This window comes from Dromiciops gliroides, chromosome 3, assembly GCF_019393635.1.
Source record: "Dromiciops gliroides isolate mDroGli1 chromosome 3, mDroGli1.pri, whole genome shotgun sequence".
NCBI lineage: Eukaryota > Metazoa > Chordata > Mammalia > Microbiotheria > Microbiotheriidae > Dromiciops > Dromiciops gliroides.
The window spans coordinates 98,649,179-98,668,721 of NC_057863.1; positions in this window are offsets into that span (position 1 = coordinate 98,649,179).

Sequence of the window (19,543 nt, forward strand, 5' to 3'; positions counted from 1 at the left end):
GGCCTCAGTTTTCATATTTCTAAAACTAGATGATTTCTAAAGTCTCTTCCAACTCTAAATACCTATGATCTTACAATCAATTTATCATTGTTAATAGGACAGTCACCAAAACCAAAAACAGTGATGTGCTTGGGTGAATTAGCCTTAACTTTTTTATCCTTCATTTGTACCAGGAGGTCATGGAAAGTGTAAAACACAATTGATAGAGGCCTAACTCTGAAAAATATTATGATGCTGGGCAAATAACTTAACCCTTGATGCTTGGCTAATTCTCCCAGACTATAACTTGTAGTTAAGGTGCCAACCTTCATTGGCAGAGGGAGTTTAATTATTTGGGAGTTCACTATACCAAGCAAGAGTGTGGTTCCTACTCCTATCCCTATAATCAATTAATTCAAAGAAAACCATTGAGCCAATTTGTTCCTATAGACTCGATCTGAATGGGGTTTTCATTCCAGCAATGTGATTATCCTAGATGAATAAGGATGTTTTCAGGAAGGAGTGAGAATTAGCCTTGTGTAATAAGCACATTCAGATTGCTGCTTCTTTAAAGATGGAAAGTTACTGATTTGTCTAGCCACATATATCCCTGATCATGAGAATGGTTCAAGTACAGGTAGAGAGATAAAAAGGGAAAATAAATAAATAAACTATAACTCTCTGACAGGCCAGGATGCATGTCTCAACCCTTTCCCTCCTACCTGCCCCAAATTACCAGATGGGATTTCCTGCTGTATTTAAATGTCGATTGTGGCACAATGCCTGGAGATTTAAAATGGAGATAGATTCCTCATTATGAGGAGGAAGCAGCTATGCCAAGATCACTAACTGGAAGCTTATCTAGGGCTGTCAGTAGGAACAGTCATCGACATTGATTTTTCTTCCCCTTCAAATGATTTCTACCTTTACAACATTCTTATTATGAATCAGCAAAGGACTAACAATATAAGTTAAGTGCCATAAGCAACTGGAAGTCATTTAGGTATATTGTATATCACCGGGCCAAGAATGTCAAACTCACTGACTGCTCCTGCCATGCCAAAGTAACCTGATCTACTCTAAAAGGGACTTACTGATTGTGCTTTACTTATTCCAGAAAATGAGTACCCAACACCAAGAAGTGAGGCGGGTTTATTTTTTAACAAGATTGTTTGTCACAATTAACATTCAATCAGCAAATGTTTACTAAGTGCACACTTAAGGAAGCAAATAAAAAGATCAAGGAGACACAGTCCCTGCCCTCATGTATATTGTCACTTAATGAAGGGCATGGGACAGATAAACAGGATCCAGCCATGGGAATATTTGGAATAGAAAAGTATGATTATTTACATGACATAAAACAACTCTAAACAGCTACAAATTAGCATTGTAAAGAAATACATACAAGCATATATACAAATATATGTACATGTATATTGTAAATGTGTGCAAACATATGTATATAAATATATATGTATATGTCTATATGTATGACTATATGAATGTAAAGGAGGACTGGGACCAGGAGTGATTGAGGGTGTCCATTAGTAATATGTTTCCTAAAGAAAACAGTTTGGCTTCAGTTTAGGGGCTGGAAATTGATATAGCTTATTGACTGCAGCTGTATTTTATTTAGTGGGGAGTGATACTTGGGACGCTCTATAATAAAAACAGCTAAAGTGATATGAGAATATACAAGGGATGAAACTGAGGCCTGAGGTGAGAACCCCAAAATGAAAGTAGAACTTGCTGTCTGTTCCCCTGAAGTCTGTGGTTTAATACCAACTTCCTAACATATGCCTCTGTATACTGAAATATGCCTTCCTATCTGACAAGTAGCTCACCACAATGTACCTGTGAAAACCTGCATGCATTTTCACGCCTAAGAGATATAAAAATGCAGCTTGGACACTTGTTAGGGGCCCAGAGTATCAGAGGCTACTCTGCTTTGGGCTGGCACATCAATAAACTGCTCTTCCTTATTCCTGAGTGCCGTTTGGGTTTCTCCGTCGGAATTTCCCACAACAAAAGAATGAAATATGAAAAACCTCTTCATTTCTCAAACTTTTGAAAGTGATGCCTGGCTCAGACCAGACTGACATGGGCTTACTTCTATCCTGAATTGAACCACTAGGGCTTTATCAAATGTCATAGGAACAGAATCTACTTCCTTGTAAACTAAACTAGTTGTTCCATAATAGACAATGAACTAATAATCCTCAAGACTTAAATTGGTGCAGAGACTTAAGGTTTGAGCCAGTGGAGGAAAAACAAAACAAAACAACAACAACAATAAAAACAACAAAAACCTTCCTGGCCAGTTAACTACAAAATCCAGTGTATCTAGAGTCAGAGGCTCCTCCCTTATGTTTGACATGGATTTTAGATCTGCCATCCAACACTACAAATAGAGAGGTCAGGGAGCTTTGTCCAATTTCACAGTGTTAGACCCTTTCTGAATTTCCTTATTATTTTATCAATGAATAACTATAAGAGGGTCAATGAATGTCTCATTTCCTTCTAATATTAAGCTGGAACAACTGGACTTTCCAGAGTCAGGACTGGCATAGGACCCCAACTTGACCCAGTTTTGCGGGGGTTCTCTAGCTTCTCCAGGATGAAAGTATTTCATAGTCTATTATGAGAAAAAACTTTTTGGAATACTCCTTTTAGAGACCAGGAGGCTTTAATGGCAATGTAAGGACCTTAGATTATTTTTATTTTTAATCTTGAACAAGAAAGTAATTAAAAAATAGAATGTTAAACTTTCCCAAAGTAATTACTTTTCCATCTTTTGAGTTTTTTCTCATTACGAACATTTAATAATATTAACAAAATAGTAGTTCTCATTATAATTTGTAGGGTTTTTTACTGTTTTGTTTTTTTCAGAGTGTTTTCACTTATAAAATGAGATATGATAATGCAACGAATCTTTAGAAAACTTAAAGTACAATATTTGTTGTTGTTTTTGTTCATTTATTCCAATTGTAACCCCATTTGTTGTTTTGTTTTCAAAGATACTGGTATTGCTATTCATTTCCTTCTCCCATTCATTTTCTTTTCTTTTTTTTTTTTTTTGGGCAGGGCAATGAGGGTTAAGTGACTTGCCCAGGGTCACACAGCTAGTAAGTGTCAAGTATCTGAGGCCAGATTTGAACTCAGGTCCCCCTGAATCCAGGGCCAGTGCTTTATCCACTGAGCCACCTAGCTGCTCCCTCCCATTCATTTTCAAACAGGGTTATGTGACTTGTCCATGGTCACACAGCTAATAAGTGTCAAGGCAAGATTTAAACTCAGGAAGATAAGTCTTCCTGCCTCCAGACCCAGTGTTCTATCCATTGGACCACTTAACTGCCACTAAGGTACGGCATAATTGCTAATTGTTATTCATTTTGTTGTTGTTGTTATTATTATTATTATCTCGTTTTATCCTCAAAACAATCACCTGAAAAAAAATTAAATTAGAAATTAAAAATTAAAAAAAAATCACCTGAGAAATCTTCCATTTAAACCAATTTAGCTTATACATATACACATACGTGTGTGAATGTGTGTGTGTGTGTATCAGAACTTACTCTGTGATAGATATTAGGACTACAAATATAAAAACAAATCAACCTCTGCCTTCAAAGACATATTATCTAAAAGGGAAGCGTGTACTTTTGTGGGAGTGGGAAACCAAAGAGCTGACTATCTAATGGGAGAGAATACATGCAAATAAATAAACAAAATGTAAGACAAATAGAAAAAGATAGAGATAGGTAAATAGGAAATAATAGATGGAAATCATTAGAAATAAGAGGGGTTGGGGAAGCTTCCAGTAAAAAAAAAAAAGGAATTTTATTTGGAAATTAAAGAAATCTGGGAAGTGATAAAGTTTTAGAATTTTGCACAAACTCCTAGATGACATATTTAAGCACTTCAAAGAGTTTCACCTCATTCATCAACCCTTGGGGGGAAAAAAAAAGCAAAAACTGAAGTACAACCCATAGCGCTTGTTCAGTGTGCATGTGTGCCTGTGTTTGTATATGTACTCATCTCTTTTAGGGTTCCTTTGATTCCAACATAAAGAAATAATAAAAGTAAAAACCTCATTACAGAGAAAAAAATAATGTCAGTAATATATGTCATGGAGGTAACCCCAATTCTTCATGATTAAACAGGAATCCAAGATGAGAGACCAAGAGTCATACTTGTTTGATGTTTGGATACCTTCAGTCTCTTTCTCTATTTAATTTATTTCATTTTTTAAAATGATCAAATATTATGACAGTGTGCATGAATGCCTTCATGTAGAGCCTAACAAAAGCAGAATATCTTGTTTTTAATGTTTTATATTTGATAAAACTTTGCTTAATATTTATGTAACATTGATCTGTTCTTTTTGATAAGCAATAACAAACTGTTGTCTTGCAGGTTGGATATCTGTATTTCACCATGTTTTGACTTTTTATAGGTTCTTGAACTGGAATTGAAATGTAATAACTATTGAAAGTAAATATAATTCTATTCAATTTAATAAACATATATTAATAGCTTTCCTAGGCATTGGGAATACATATGTGAAAAATCCTCAGTTCCTAACCTCAAGAAATTTACAATCTAGTTGGAGAGTAACACTTACTCAAGTTCATTGTGTAACAAAACAAGTTAGAAAAGAAGGAACAAAATTCAGTAGAGTAAGAGACAAAAATGGAGCAGAGAGGAAAGGGGTATAAAAGTTATTGTCAAACACTTTCTCAGAAAGTTCAGAAAGAGGAGGGGCAATTCAATCTATCATGGTAATAGACTCATCACCAACAAGTTACTATCATCTAAGGGATAGAATTAAGAGGCAACGTTCATTAGCTAATGGGTTTATAAAAAATAGATCTCAGTGTAAACAAAACAATCTCTAAACTTATGCTCATTGATAAAAGTATACATTTGGTCTTTTAAAGTGAGGGCTTATGGAGTTAGAGCCAACTTCCTGATCTGGATCAGTCAAAGAAGTAGATAACTTGTTCTGCCTCCTGAAGTAGAGAGCTTTCTTTAACTGACATTAAACATCCTTTACACACTTTTCTCTCCACTTTTTTAAGGCAAACTTCATTTTCTTTGCTGAACCAGAGGTGCTACTCCAGCCCTTTCATGATCACCTGTTTATTCTTCATTTTATACCCATGTTGGCTCTGGAAAAAAAAATAAGCAAAGTCCTTTGGTTCACTGGACCATTTTCCTTATCATCCTTGCCAAAACTGATGTTTGATATACCGTGGAATTTATTGCCAATTTCCTTAAGTAAGCGGCTAGGACCACATGCCTGCTATTACACCCAATCACTTTGCCACAGGATCACCAGAACTTCCCAAAATAGGCATCTAATGGAGCTCCATCTTGGCTCACCATTCTCTTTTTACTAGGTGTGACTAATTAGCAGAGTAGATTTTGAGTAATGCCTTCTAGCAATTGAAAGGGCACTCTAAGTAGATATTTTATATAAGGAAGACATTTCTGTACTTTAAACACCCCAGGAATGAAGTAGAGTACCAAAAAAAAAAAAAAAAAGAGTGAGCTTCCCACCAGAAAAACCTGGTGGTTGATGAATAGCTAAATGAATGAATCAATCAATCAATCCAACACAAGTTAGATCATTTTAAAATAGAGATGGTATTTGGCAAAAGTTAAGTTAGATTTCCTCTAAGATATCTAACAATTTGCAGATTCTGTGATCCTGTGATCTGCCAATAAATAGTTGTAATAGTAATCATATTTTATTAATAAAATGAAAACAAAACCCAGAAAATACTTGATGATATTAATGTAGTCATATATGTAAACACTGACATAAACACAGATACAGACACAAACACAGACCTAGATGCATCTGGATCTGGATCTGGATCTGGATCTGGATCTGGATCTGGATCTGGATCTGGATCTGGATCTGGATCTGGATCTGGATGTAGCTGTGGAATACAGAATTAGACATAGATATGGATGTAGACATGACAAGAGTTATACCCTATATATGGCTGCCAAAGTATTTTTTCCTAAAAAAAGATCATTTATAGAGACTATTTATTTACCCTTACTCAGTAAATTCCAGTGGGTTCCTGTCATTGCCAAGTTGAAAGAAATAGTTCTCTGAGATATTTAAAGTTCTTAACACCTTGACTCATTCCTACCTTTCCTGTCTTATTATCCTTTGCTCCCTTACATACAGTTTATTATTCTTTAAAGTTACCTACATTCTGTTCCTAAAAACAAAACAAAACAAAACAAAATCCCAATTCCCCTTTCTTTACCTTTGCATTGGCTATCCCCCATGACTGAAATCCTCTCTCCTCATTTTAGATGTCTGAGTTTTGTTCGAGACGTAGGTTAAATATTACATTCTACAGGAGGCATTTTGTGGTTCCCCCACCTATAATCACCTATCCCTCTGATATTACTTTCTATCTATGTTTCTCATTGTTGTATATTATACAACATGTAAATAAATATACATATAGTTATAGATATAGTTGTAGTTATAGATTTAGTTATAGTTATTTACATGTTTTCTCCCCATTAAAGTGTGAGCTCCTTGAGGGCAGGGGATGTTTTTGTTTTGTTTTGATTTTTGCCTTTCTGTGTATCTTCAGTACTTAGAAAAATTTCTGGAACATAAGTAATCAAATAATGAACACTTATTGATGTGCTCATGACTGACATTACTCTCCTTCAGGCCTTCCACGTTCTATTCAAAATGGAATATTTACTAATCTGTGTTATGACACTAAGACTCCCATCTCCTGCCTTTCTAGTGGCCATTCTCCAATCTTATAATGCACTCCCTGCTCACTACTACTTCAGAATCCATCCTTTCCTTCAGGATGCAGCTAAAGCACAACTTTCTAAAAATCTTTAACAATTCCCTCAAGTAAAGGGTTAATCCTCTCTCTCCCCAAATACCTGGAAATAAACACACACACGTGTGTGTGTGTGTGTGTGTGTGTGTATGTGTGTAGATAGTCATTTTTTCTAGTTTTTAAATGTATTTATTTAAATTTTTGAATTCCAAATCCTATCCCTACTTACCTCCCTCACCTTCCCCCTCCTTGAGATGGTAAGCAATCAAATAAAGTTTATAGTTGTCCAATTCTGTAAAATATTGCCTTATTAGTCATTTTGTACAGGAAGATGAATAAAGGAAAAAGGTGAAAGAAAGTGAAAGATAGCATGCTTCCATTTTTTATTTGATCAATATTTGTCTTGGATCAGTGTATCACTGAGAATTGCTAAGTCATTCACTATTCTGCATCAAACAATATTGCTGTTACTATGTACAATGTACTCCTGGTTCTATTGACTTCACCGCACTTCAATTCATATAAGTTTTTCCAGGCTTTTCTGAAATCATTCTGCTTGTCATTTGTTATGGCACAATACTATTCCATTATAATCACATAAAACAGCTTTTTTAGCCATTCCCCACTTTATGTGCATCCCTTATTATTTTTAATCCTTAGTTACCACAAAAAGAACTGCTGCAAATATCTTTGTACAAATAGGTCCCCGCCCTTTTTTCTTGAAATAGTTTTGGGATATAGACCTAGCAGTGGTATTTCTGGATCAAAGAATATGTATAGTTTTATAGCCCTTTGAGCACTGTTCCAAATTGTTCTCCATAATTTTTGGATTAATTCACAACTTTACCAACAGTGAATTTGTATCCCACATCCCCTCCAACATCCAACTATATGTTTTCTTAATATTTATGTTATGAACACATATATGTATATACACATATGTATATGTGTATGTTGTTATTTTATGTTATGATATAGTTGTTTTATTTTCCATTGTGATGCAAGCTCTTCATAAATACAATTTGTTTTATTAACTTTATTCCTGGTCCCAAACATAGTGTCTGGCACATGGTGTTTAAGAAATGCCCTTTGTCTGAGTGATTCACGTGTGTGTCTGTATTTGCAGTAAACATTGACCAAATCTCACCTAATGTTCATATCAGTGAAAATTAATTAGCAAAACTTAATGATTTTTCTTTTTTTGTTTTTTAATTCTTATTTTTTCCCTCGTAAAAGTAAAGCATTATGTCTTAATTTGAGGTATTACCATATGGAAGTGTTAAACAAGTTTGGCCTTCTGTTGGAAATTTATAATGTCTATATTCATGAAATTTGAATATAATAGCCTTAAATAATACCCACTACTATTTTATAATATAGGCATATCTTATTTACTAACAATAAATTAGTTTTCAGAATTGAACTTTTAAAAAATGAAATACAATGAAAAGACTACAGAATTTGTACTATGGCTAGTTATAGGACCATGGGGAAATAAAAACTTCAATTTCCTCAAATGTAAAATTCTATAATAACATTACCAGGCCCAATTCAAGGGGTTATTTTAGACATTAAATTACAAAATGAGCATAAAGGAATTTGAAAATGTGGAATTCTAAAAATCATCATCATTAGAAACTTAACATATAGAAGACAGAAGAAGCAAGCTATGCTGCAGTTTCAAAAATTATATACAGCTATTAGGTGACAAGCTCAATATGAGCAAAAGTGTAATATCAGAATCAAAAAAGATCATTCAATCTTTGATTACACTGACAGAAGTTCAAGTTATTGTCCAATTGTACTTTGGTTTAGTCAGATCTTAACTGCAGTACTGTGATAATTTCTGGACATTACAGTTGAATAAGGTCATTGATAAACTGATGGGGATCCAAAGGAGGAGTCCAGACACCATGAAGATCATTTGAATTAAGGATGTTTTAGCCTGCTTAAGATAAGTCATGACAACTATCTTCAAATATTTGAAACTGTCATATGAAATAGGAATTCTGCTTGACCTGAGATGGCAGAATCAGGAGCAGCATGTGGAAGCTGCAAGGAGGCAAATTTAAACTTTATTACAGTAAAACTTCAGAAAAATAATAACTCCCTATAGGTAGAATGAGTTGCCTAGGAAAGTGTGTTTTCCTTCTCTTCATAGTTCTTTAAGCACCTGCTGGATTAACCCTTATTGGGTTTGTTTCAGTAAGGATTATTTGGGAGTATAGATGGGACTCAATGATTACTGGTGCCCCTCCGGTGTCTAAACTTTTTTTTACATTTCTATGATCCTACTTTAAATGCACCACTCCTTCAGTCTTTCCTATTTTTTCTGAAAACAATGAACTAACCAGTTACCATGTTTGGTGATAGGTTTCACATTATCCTTGACATCCCTTCTCATTCATTTTTCATAACCATCGTTTTAAATCTTCCTTTTGTTTTCATGGTTATCCCCCTAGTATAGGTGCCCATTATCTCTAATCAGAATTATTATCATAGTCTTTTAATTAATATATATACTTCTTATATACTCAGTTATTAATTCATCATCCATGCAGGTTCAGAAATATTATTTTTTTTGCAACACTAAGGGTAGTTTTCTTTTTTCCTTTTTATTCATTCATTCATTCATTCCTTCATTTATTTAGCTATTTACTTATTTATTTGTTTATTAATTTATTTTTCCAGGCAATGAGGGTTAAGTGACTTGCTCAGGGTCACATGTAATGTCCAGTAAGTGTCAAGTGTCTGAGGCCAGGTTTGAACTCAGTTCCTCCTGAATCCAGGGCCAGTGCTCTATCCACTGTGCCACCTAGCTTCCCCCAAGTGTAGTTTTTAACATTCATTTTCATAAGGTTTAGAGTTCCACATTTTTCTCCCTCCCTCCCTTTCCTCCCCCCTCCATATGACAGCAACCAATGTGATATAGATTATATAGGTGCAATCCACAAACGCTCTTTTTATCAGTTCTTTCTGCGGGAGTGGATAGTATGCTTCATTATTATTCCCTTGGGATTGTTTTGGATCATTGTATTGCTGAGAGTAGGTCAGTCATTCACAATTGCTTATTGAACAAAACTACTGATACTATGCATAATGTCCTCCCAATTCTGCTCACTTCACTATACATCAGGTCATATGAGTCTTTCCAGGTTTTTCTGGGATCATCCTGTTTGTCATTTCCCATAGCACAATACCATTCCACTATAATCATATACCATAGCTTCTTCAGTCATTCCTCAATTGATGGACATTCCCTTGATTCCCAATTCTTAGCCACCACAAAGAGTTGCTATAAATATTATTTGGACAATTTTTCCCCCTTTTCTCTTTGTCACAATTACTATGGTTAACTGTTTCTCTCCATCCTATTCCCTTCCCCATGATATTTACTCTATTATCTATCATCTTTCACCCTATCCCTCTTCAAAAGGGATTTGCTTCTTTCTGTCACCTCCCCCAATCTGCCCTCAATTCTTTTGCCCCTCTCTCTTTATCCTCTTCCCCTCCTATTTCCCTCAAGGATTAGATAGATTACTCCATCCAATTGAGTGTGTATGCTATTCCCTCCTTGAGCCAATTCTGATGAGATTGAGATCTTTGAGCCAATTCTGATGAGCGTTAGGCTCATTTACTGCCCAAATTAAATAGATTATTTCACCCAATTGTGTATATGTGTTAATCTCTCCTTGAGGAAACTCTGATGAGTTTAAGGTCTTTGAGCCTATGTAAAGTTAATTTAGTGCCCTGCTTCTCCCCCATCTCTTTGCCCACTCCATAAGTCCTTTCCTGTTTCTTTCTTGTGGGATTTCACCCCATGCTAACTCTGACCTTCCCCCTATCCCAGTGCATTCCTCTCAATCCTCAATTTAACCCTAAAGATGTCACCATGGGGCAGATAGGTGAAACAGTGGACAATGCATCCAGCCTAGACCAAGGGGGACCCCAGACAACCTGGCCTCAGACTTAAGACAGTCACCTACTGCACGACCCCAGGTATGTCCCCCAACTCCAATTTTTAATGGTTCTCTAGGGTCTTGTATTTGAAAGTCAAATTTTCCATTCAGTTCAGCTCTTTTCATCACAAATGTCTGAAAGTCCTCTTCTTCATTGAAGTCCTGTTTTTTTACTCTGAAAGATTATACACAGTTTTGCTCGGTAGGTGATTCTTGGTTGTAATCCCAATTCCTTTGCCCTCTGGAATATCATATTCCATGCCATCTGGTCCTTTAATGTAGAAGCTGCTAGATCTTGTGCTATCCTGACTGTGTCTCCACAGTACTTAAATTATTTTTTTTTTGTCAGCTTTCATTGTTTTCTCCTTGACCTGGGAGTTGTGGAATTTGGCTATAATATTCTTGGAAGTTTGCTTTTTGGGATCTCTTTCAAGAGGTGATTGGTGGATTCTTTCAATTTCTATTTTACCTTCTGCTTCCCTGACAATTTCTTGGGAGATGATGTCTAAGCTTTTTTCTTGATCATGGTTTTCAGGTAGTGCAACAATTTTCAAATTATCTCTCCTGGATCTATTTTACAGCTTAGCTGTTTTTCCAAGAAGATATTTCACTTTACCCTGTATTGTTTTAATGATTTGGATTTGCTTTATTCTCTCTTTGTTTCTTACATCTCTGTTTCTTATAAAGTCACTAGCTTCTATGGGTTCAATCCTAATTCTTAGGCAATTATTCTAGGCAGAGAGCTTTTCCATTTGGCTTTTCAAGCTGTTTACTTTTTTTCATGTCTTTCCTGCATCACCCTCATTTCTCTTTCCATTTCTCCTATACCTCTCTGACTTTATCTTCAAAGACATTATTCAGCGCCTCTCTGGCCTGAGATCAATTTATACTTCTCTTAGAAGTTTTAGATGTAGGGGCCCTGATATTGCCATCCTCCTCTGAGGGTGCACCTGGATCTTCCTTGTCATTAAAGAAACGTTCTATGGTCCTCAACTTTCTCTGTCTGCTCATCTTGCCTTTCTTTTACTTGACTTTTAGCTCCTTAATGTGGGGCACTGTTTATAGGCTGCACTATCCCAAGCTTCAAGAGGTCCCAGGTGGTATGATTTAAGGAGGAGTAGGTTCTTCACTCACCTGGCCTCTTTCATGGTCTGTAGATGACCTCAGACCAACTTGCCAATCAACCAGTTTTGTGTGTTGTGGTTGTCAGCTCCGACCAGCCTGTGCCCCTCCGCCACCTGGGCCACTGCTACTCAAGCCTTCCTCCTGGTTCCCAGCAGGTGTGAAAAACCCATGTTCCATCTCAGCACCAGCATAGACCCCTGTAATCTCCCCCCTCCCAAGGGCTCAGCCCGCTCAACAGACTGTGATCTTAGTTCCAGATGACATAGGTGCTGCAGCTGATTCAGAGCCTCTGGGGGTCTCTTTCTCTGGTGAGGATTTCCTTGAACTGGTTCTGTGTCAGGGTGATTGTGGGTTTGTGCTCCACTCCTGTCTCTGGACAGTAGCTCCCTCCTTCCAACCTTACAAGCCATCCTTTTTTTGGAACATGATCTCAGCACATTCTTTTGTTGATTTTGCTGCTCCAGGAATTATCCTATGACAGTATTTGGATTTTATTTGGATTGATCTTGTTGTGAGTTCCTGAGCTCACTGCCTTTCCTCTGCCATCTTGGATCCACCCTCCGAAGTCCACAGAAACAGTATTCTAATAGTTGTGTGAGATTAAAACACTTCAGGGGTTCCTCATTTCCTCAATAAAAATACAAATTCCTTATCCAATCATTAAACACCTCTACAAAGTGGCTTTAATCTACATTTCCAAATTAACTTCACAGTATTCCCCTTTAAACAAGCTATGTTTCATCCAAACTGAACTCCTAGGTGTTATACACACTTGATATTTTATCTTCTGATGCTCTGTGTTACAGAAATAATCACCGGTGTCAGGAATTCACTATCCTTTCTTATTTCCATCTTTTCCTCCAATCTCTCAATCCAAGTACATTAGCAAAATCTTTGCTAATTAAGTTGTTCCAACCTTCTAAGAGCTTGTGCATCACTGATATCACCTTCAAAAACTTAAGTTTGCCTCCATGCCACCATGAAGTATAGAAATGAGAATTTAGTGAAGATATCAAAACACAATATTTTGAACTGAGAAACATATAAGAGGATATTTTCTCATACATTTCTCCATCAATAATGATATTTTTATTTATTAATACTCAAATGCAGTACTGAATCAGGTAAGTTCAGTTTCCTTATGTGTAAAATGAGGGGATTCTATTGGATTATCATTAAAGTCACTTTTAGCTCTAAAGCAATGTACCCATGAGCCTCCTGTAAAACAGAATATCTATTTAAGCTAAATGAAACAGTTTATTGAAGAAAGGAGCAGAAAAAGTGTATTCCACACAGAAAAGGTACTACTGCTATTGTTTATTTTTAAAAAATTCATACCTAAAGAAGTAAAGAAAAAAACAAGTTTTACTACAGCATTGAAGAACTCTTTGGACAGGATCTGTATAGTTTTGGAAAGATTAGGATCTGTGGTGTAGATGTGAGGACTCAGGTCTCTGTCAACAATGTGAAGTAATGTGGGAAAAGTTAAATATTATAAAGAGACAAAACAAGATTTTTTAATTACTAAAAAGCAGAGAAACACATAAAGAAATAACAGTTTCAAGGGTACAAATTTGATAGAGGAACTGACTTTCAGATCTATAACACAAGGTAAGCACACCAGAACATACATACATATATATATATATATATATATATATATATATATATATGTATATATATATATATATATATATATATATATGGATTTTTTAATATTCAAAGATGGAAAACTACAATAAAGTGAGAAAGAAGAGGAGTGGGAAGAGGAGGAGGAAGAGGAGGGGAAGAGGAAAAAAGAAACAAAGAAGGAAAGAAAAAGAGAAAGAGAAAAAAGAAGAAAAGAGAGAGAAAGAAATTATATAAACATTTGGAGAATAAAATGCTCAACTTTATGGATTTTTGTGATGTTCCTCTCTCTTGATTATCCTCCTAATTCTCTGGGTATTAGAGAATGTTCCAGGTTTATATGTTTATTATGATATATAATATATTGATGCTTGAAATATTTTCTTTTGACTTATTGTTAAGTAAAATGGTTTAAGATGCAATAGTGGCGTTATTAGAATTACTGTTTGTATACATTAAGAAATGCATTGATGGATACTCATGAGCTATTTATTTTCTAATAAGAAAATGTATTTTCTTTCAACCTAATTACTCAATTTTCTGTCATGGACGTTTTTTCTCTTCTCTCTCTACATTTTCTCATATTGTGAAATTGATCATCTCCCATGGATTCAAGTATTTCTCCATTTAGATGTTTCTCAGCTCTTTAACTCTAGTTCTGATCTGTACCATTCACTTAAGACTCATATTACCCACTGTATGTCCAAAAGACATCTAAGGGGCAGCTAGGTGGTGCAGTGGATAGAGCACCGGCCCTGGAGTCAGGAGTACCTGAGTTCAAATCCGGCCTCAGACACTTAACACTTACTAGCTGTGTGACCCTGGGCAAGTCACTTAATCCCAATTGCCTCACTAAAAAAAAAAAAAAAAAAAAGGACATCTAAAACTCACAGAGCTCATTATCTCTTCCTTCCCCACAAATGAATTCTTATTTTGAAAACCATTATTAATATCAAGGTCACCTACTATCCTTATAATTATCCAATTTCACATATTTGTGTCTTCTTTGACTTCTTACTCTTACCCCATATAGCTACCCAGTTGTCAAATGTGGTAATTTCTACCTCAACAACATAAATCAGGTATACTCTTCTTTCCTTTCACTCCATGAACAAGGCCTGAATCATGTTATGCATGTATTGTGGTAATAGTCTCATTATTTTTCTCTCTATCTTATATCCCATGACTCCAACCCATCCTCCATCTAGCTACCAAAGTAATTTTCATAAGCAGTTCCATTTCCCTATTTCATAATCTCCAATGGTCAACTATTTTGAGTAGGAACAAATATAAATATCTTCATTTAATATTTAACATTATGGGGGCTGCTAGGTGGAGCAGTGGATAAGCACCAGCCCTGGATTCAGGAGTACCTGAGTTCAAATCCGGCCTCAGACACTTGACAATTACTAGCTGTGTGACCCTGGGCATGTCACTTATCCCCCATTGCCCCGCCAAAAAAAAAAAAAAAAACAAAAACCATTTAACATTATTCACACCATGTTTCCTCTGGACCTTTCCAATATTTTTATGCATTCCTGTATTCTAAGCAACGTAGTATAATTAGTATTCTTCAAACTCAACACTATCTCTGATCTCTTTATATTTTGTATTATGTCTCATATATCTGAATGTTCTCCTTCCTTACCTCTGGGTTACTAGGTTTCTTAGTCAACTTTAAGATTCAGTTCAAATCTTACATCCTATAGGAGGCATTTCCCAGACTCCCCAGCAGCTTGTATCTTTTCCTCTAATGTTACCTTCCATTTATTTTATACCTATCTTATATGCTGGGATGTGCTGACTCTCTGTAAATTTTTTTAAAAAGTACAATCAGGGGCAGCTAGGTGGCGCAGTGCATAAAGCACAGGCCCTGGATTCAGAAGGACCTGAGTTCAAATCTGACCTCAGACACTTGACACTTATTAGCTGTGTGACCCTGGGCAAGTCACTTAACCCTCATTGCCCTGCAAAAAAAAGAAAAGTACAATCAAACATTTTTTAATTTTTCAATTTTTTTTGCAGGTCAATGAGGGTTAAATGACTTGCCCAGGGTCACACAGTTAGGAAGTGTCAAGTGATTGAGGACTGATTTGAACTCTGCTTTTCCTGAATCCAGGGTTGGTGCTTTATTCACTGTACCACCTAGCTGCCCCATATTCATTTTTAAAGTGATGTAAAAAGAGAAGGCAACATGATAAAATTAATGGAGTAAAGGATTTGTTTTCAAAAAGAAAAAAGTACCTGTTTGACTTTGAGTAATTCACTTAAGTTACCTGGCCATCAGTTTCCTTAACTGTAATATAAAGGACTTAGATTAACTGGTCTCTGAAGTCCTTTCTAACTTTAAATGAACCTTTGAAATTGTTTAAGGGCTTGGACAAGTTACCATTACATAATTCTGAAAAATAACTTATTGTTACCAAGCCCTTATGGAAACTTGCTGTTGCAATTGTCACAGATGTGCATTAAGCAGCAAGAAGTCTTCACTTTGAAAATGTATAGACCATAAAGCATCCTCCTGAGTGTTTATGATGGTATGTGTATATTACCACATCTACCAGCTGTAGTAGTGCTGTCTCAGTGGCAGATTGTTTTTTCAATAGCTCCTTTCTCTTTCAGGTACTCAAATCTTGAATAAAAATAAAATGACCAGTTTGGAGAGAAGGGTGTGAAGGAGGCAGAACAATACCTCTGGCCTCCAGAGAGGTCTTTAAAAGGGCAGATAGAAAGCTGAAATGTTCTGTGAATTTCAAAGTGAGGATAGGATAAAAAATGAGGACTAGTTAGATATAGGTTTTCAGATTATTTAAAAGCATGTACCCCCTTTCATCAGCATGTTAGTGCTTTAGGCATTTATTTTTCATTTGCAGATTTCTTTTAACAAGCTTAAATTATATTTCTATCCCATTACCAATGATGTTTCCCAAGCCAAAAAAAAAAAAAATACCAGCCATCACTGCATCCAGCTCTTAAGAAGCCACATTTAGGGTACAAGAATGATTACCTTACCCTCATCCTTATACATGTACCACTTGGTTATTACTGGATGTGTGGCAAGAACTTAATGGGGTATCTTGGAAATATCAAAATAAATACACAGGAAGAAAATGAAAATACTTATCATCTATAACACCTAAACATTCAGGAGATTAAAAAAAAATCCCGTAGGAATGTTGCTGTCAGTTCAGGGGAGGTTTTGACGTAATGGTTGAATTTTACAAACAGATGGAGTGCAATCATTTGCGTCTCAGGACACTGTGTCATTTTGAATGCACCATCGTACTTGAGCAGTTCCTTTCCCCTAACCCACTCATGTCAATCACTCACCTTCTGGTACATCAGGGTTTCATTAGCAATATAACTGCCTGACCTTGTGCCAGACGTAAGTCGACAGGTAGTTCATAACCCTTTACTGTCAGAATTAGCATTCATGATACCACTTAAACGGTGGTGCAAACTTAGAGTTCATTATTAAATGAGGCATATGTTACTACACTTATAACTGATTCACTCTGGTTATTTTTAGTTTGACCTTTTCTGTATTCATCAAATCAGCTTTGAAATAGACATTGAGGTACCCTTTACTGTTAGTTATGGAACTCTCCATGGCGGATGTTTTATGTGGAATTTTCTGGCAAATTCTTATGAGGTCTCAGTAGTTGCATGATAAATGTTATTCCTCAATGTTATTTTAAATAAGGATGAAGTCAGCTTGGATCCTCAAGATATTAATGATCTCCCCCCTGTTCCCCCAAAGGGACAGCATCACTCTTCGAACATAACTGGATTTGAAAGAAAACACCTTTTCCCTAGCTATTAAATGTGACAAAAGTAGGGCTAAAAGGAACAAGGTTTATTATGGATTATTATAAATTATTTATTCTATTCTAACTTTCTTTCCTCTATTTAATCTAGTACAATGGGAAGAGGGTTGAGAAATCAAAGAAGATATTAATGGTTAAGAACCATAGGGAATTGTCTTTATTTCTTCTAAATTTCTTAAATATTCATAAAATATGCTTGCTTTCGTCTTTTACCTATATAAATTTATAAAGCATCTGATCAATGCTTCTTATAAAAAATAGAAATAGAATTCATGGTGACCTTGAGAGAGCTCAAGTTCAGTCAAACACTTATGGGAAATTTAAAAAATGAAAGAGAAGAAAGCAGAACATATTGGAGATTATTAGAACCAGAATGGAATTTGGTGATTATATATTTCAAGCCCCTAATTTTCTTTTTTTTTTTTTATTTTAGTGAGGCAATTGGGGTTAAGTGACTTGCCCAGGGTCACACAGCTAGTAACTGTTAAGTGTCTGAGGCTGGATTTGAACTCAGGTACTCCTGAATCCAGGGCTGGTGCTCTATCCACTGAGCCATCTAGCTGCCCCCTGCCCCTAATTTTCAAATATGGAAGCTTAGACAGAGAAGTAGATGAGTTGCCCTCAGTCACAATTCCAGTTAGCTGCAAAGCAAAGTTTTCATTTGAAGTCAGGTTTCCCGACTCCTGGACAAGCAGTCATTGATTTGAACCATAGATTATGGAGAATAAATTCAAGTTTTCTTTTTCCTATTGAAGAGAACTGGTTGGGGTGTTAGCAATTCAAGGGGAAGAACCATTTCTGCTACTTTCCTCTATTAAATGCTTATGTGACACTTGTCTCTGGTGGAATAGAATCTTTGAAAAGCCCTCTCAAGACCTATGTTTTATGAAATATAACAAAAATTCAAACAATGCATGGGAAAAAATGTTGCTGCAACTCTTTGTCTCATTATATGTTTATTTGCTTTTTTTAAAGACTCTATAGCACTTGTAATATATTCATATAAATTAATTTGGTTGGGAGTTGGTTACTATAAAAACTTTCAGAAAGTTTGGAGAAAGTTTCTGTGATCCCATAGATGAGTATTTTCACATTAAAAATAAGCAGATGCAAGGTATGTTGCAACAGTCTGCTTCCTCTCTAATTTCTTAATAACAATGTCAAGGCTGGCTCACTGACTTGGGATCAAAAAAGGATGCATATAGAGGTCAACAATGTGTCTTTGCAGATACTTCACTATGGTTAGACATCTGGTCAGTGACATATTATCCAATTTCAATCTTGCAAAGAGGATTTTCCTGCTTTGAGGATAATATTAATCATGAACATGTGGCTTCCAATGTTAAACACATACAAATGAAGAGGTTTTTAATTGTAATTCCAACCATAGCAAAGAACAGAAGAATAAAGACATATGCTTGATTTAGGAATTCTGTTTTTCTTAATTGGTTATTGAGCTTTTCTTCAAGGGCTGACTAAATCTCTGAAATGTTTCACTCCAAAACAGCAATATAACAGCAGGGGCTAAGAGCAATGACCTTTAGGAATCCCTTGCAACTGAATCTCTGCAGCTGATGTGATGTGACTAAATCTATAAGTGGGAAAATGGTAAACACTGCTTCAAAGACTTCAGTGAGGTGGATAGGTGAGATAACTTATAGCTGCTGTAGAAAGCTCATCTTGTAGAGAGTTGTAAGTGTGAAAATAAACTTGCTGCTTTAAAAGGTACTAGGTTTATATAGAGTGTCAATGAAAGAACAAAAGCAGGAGCCAAAAGCAGCCACAAGAAAGCTTCATTTGAGGGAAATGGAGGGAAAGGGATACACACACATATCTCCACACACACACATATATGTGCGTACATACATATATGTGTAGAGGATGTATATATGCATATGCATATTTCTATGTATATGTATATATATATGTATATATTTATAAGTATATAATGTATCTCTGTGAGTACACATACACAAATCTTCCACACCCACGTGTATGTGTTCATTCATATGTATCTCTATACATGTGGTTTTGTTGCATGTGCATGCATACATGTGTGCACATAATACTATACTGTGTATTGTATATGTACATGAGTGTATGTATGTGCATTTAGAAATATATTCCTATATTGAAATTGATATAGATATAGATGAGGTAAATATCACTATGCCAATACAGTAGGATT